At 47.6% G+C, this 2599-nt stretch overlaps 2 pseudogenes; both read right to left on the minus strand.

Moving 5' to 3' along the window:
• Positions 1–461, minus strand: part of LOC105537694 — a 1782-nt pseudogene extending 1321 nt beyond the window's left edge.
• Positions 462–696: 235 nt separating this feature from the next.
• LOC105537696 lies at positions 697–2254 on the minus strand (annotated as a pseudogene).
• Positions 2255–2599: the final 345 nt, after the last annotated feature.

A 2599-nucleotide genomic window follows, 5' to 3' on the forward strand; every position in this document is an offset into this window, starting at 1 on the left:
ACTTTAAGAGTTTTAACTCATGTAATCTTTTGATAAAGGGTGTAATCAACCCTATGAGGTATATACTGTTTCTGTTCCCCTTTAGCTGTTCCCCTGCTAGCAAGTGGCAGAGCTAGAATTTGAACACTATCTTCCACTTCTACAGCATTAACATCTACTTTTAGCTACCTCTTAAATATTAGCATTTTATAATGTTTAATATTTTAAATGCAATCAATAAATGTAAATATCTTCTTTATTCACCCTTTATCTCCCCAAAATAATAAATATTCTCCTAAATATGCCACCTGCCGTTCTATGAATGTTTTATATTATTACTGATCATGTAAGTGTCCATAAAATATACTTTATCTAAATACTATTATATTTTCCAAATCAGTTTGCAATCTGTTTTTCCTTGTTCATTATGCAAGGATAAAATCTAATGCACATTATGGCTCACATCTTTCTCATACATTCATTTTCACCACTATATTGTTTCTGTAGTACTAGAATATATTTTTCTATTTTAGTGTTTGTGTCATTAGTTGATTTTGTTTTGTTTTGTTTTGTTTTTTGGCACAGCTAGCTGAGGTTTTATGTTGGCGGGGGGCGCAAAATAAGCAATTGAATTGTTTTGTAGCTGGAGGCATGGGCAAGGGGACTACCCCAGGCAGTAAACTCCCTGGCCAGTGGGCTGAGGGCTAGGGCTGAGCCTCAGGCGGGTCTCCTGTTGCCTGTACTCCCCTGCACTGTGGCCTCCCTCAGGGGCTCTGGAGCAGCCACAGGAAGGGTAGGCTGGGAAGGTCTGCTGTGGTTGTTCACTTGGGGCAGGACATCAGAGGACTGGGATAGCTAACCATCGCGGGTCTCCACTTTCACAACCATGGCCCTAGTGGAGCTGGTGCGGCTGAAGGAGCTGGAGCCCAGGCTTAGCTGAGGCTGGGAGTTGTGAGGTCCCCATAGGCTGAGATCAGGGCATCTCCATAGCCGATGGTGGTCTTCCAATGGATACTCATGTTCTGCAACCCAGACTCCAGCCAGCTCTCCTCGCCCTCCAGCAGCTTCCAACAGACGGCGTTCTCGATGTCCAGGGCCAGCTTGATGTTCATCAGCTCCTGGTACTTGCGCAGCTGCTGCTGCAAGTCCTGCTTAGCCCGCTGTAGGGCAGCCACCAGCTCGGACAGCTTGGCCCTGGCATCTTTAACAGCCAGCTCCCTGCGCTGCTCGGCAACTGTGATGGCGACCTCCAGGGAAGCCCTCTGGCATTGGAGGCCCTCAGTTTCAGTCTGGAGCTGGCTGATATTCCAATTCATCTTGGAGTTCTCAGTCTTTGTGCACTGCAGGTCATCCCGGTGCTTCCCAGCCAGCGTCTGCAGCCCCTCATAATGGATCTGGTACATGCTCTCAGCCCCTGCCCTGCTGTGCTTGGCTATCTTGTCGGACTGTGCCTTGACATCAGTGATGATGCTGTCCATGTTCAGGGATCGACTGTTGTCCATGGACAGCACCGCAGAAGTGTCCCAGATCTGGGACTGCAGCTTCCGGATCTCCTCTTCATACAGCTGCCTGAGGAACTTGATCTCGTGAGTCAGCCCTTTCAGGCGAGACTCCAGCTCCACCTTGTTCATGTAAGCTTCATCCACATCCTTCTTGATGAGGACAAATTCATTCTCCGTCTCTGTACGTTTATTGATCTCATCCTCATATTTGTTCTTGAAGTCCTTCACCAGCCCCTGAGTATTGCCAAGCTCCGCCTCCAGCTTCAGCTTCTCCTGGCCCAGAGTCTCCAGCTGCCGCCTAAGGTTGTTGATGTAGCTCTCTAATATGTTGTCCATGTTGCTCCAAGCTGTTTTCCGCTGCGGCAGCAGGCTCCACTTGGTTTCCAGCATCTTGTTCTGCTGCTCCAGAAACCGTATCCTGTCGATGAAGGAGACAAACCTGACCTGTTGTTGAGAGTCTTGATCTGCTCCTTTTCCTGGGTGCAGGTGTCCTGGATGTTGGGGTCCACCTCCACGTTAAGGGGACTCAGCAGGCTCTGGTTGACCGTGACGGCGGTGATGCCTCCCCTACCTCTGGCCCCGTATTAAGCCTCTGCCCAGGCCACCCCAGAAGCTGCTGCTGCCCACTCGGGAGAAGCTCAAGGAGCTCATGTGGGCACCAGGCCACTCGTGTAGGAGCGGCCAGAGGTGGACACCTTGTAGAACTTCTGGGTCACCCTGATGGACGTGGTGGAGGCAGGAGTGGAGACAGGCAGGCTGAACCAGACGGACATTCCAGAAGGAGCAGAGAAGCTGCTTCTTGGTCTGTGTAACTAGTTTTTATTGCTATCACAAAGCAATGCCACAATAAACACACTTCTGGTAAGGAGTTGTTTGAAGATACGTAGAGAGAAATGAAATTGCTGGATCAAATAGAATACATAATTTATTTTTAAAAATATTGTTAAATTGATTTAAAATGATGATACCAATTATACTGTCATCAGCAGAGTCTGAATTATTTTTGTCAGCAATTGCTTTCTTGTGAAATGCTTCTTCATGACTTTTGGCAATTGTTCTTTTGACTTGTTTGTTCTTTCACCACTGGAAATGGTGGAGATGTTTACATAATTTATATG

This window comes from Mandrillus leucophaeus, unplaced genomic scaffold (genome assembly GCF_000951045.1).
Source record: "Mandrillus leucophaeus isolate KB7577 unplaced genomic scaffold, Mleu.le_1.0 Scaffold179, whole genome shotgun sequence".
Taxonomy (NCBI): Eukaryota; Metazoa; Chordata; class Mammalia; order Primates; family Cercopithecidae; genus Mandrillus; species Mandrillus leucophaeus.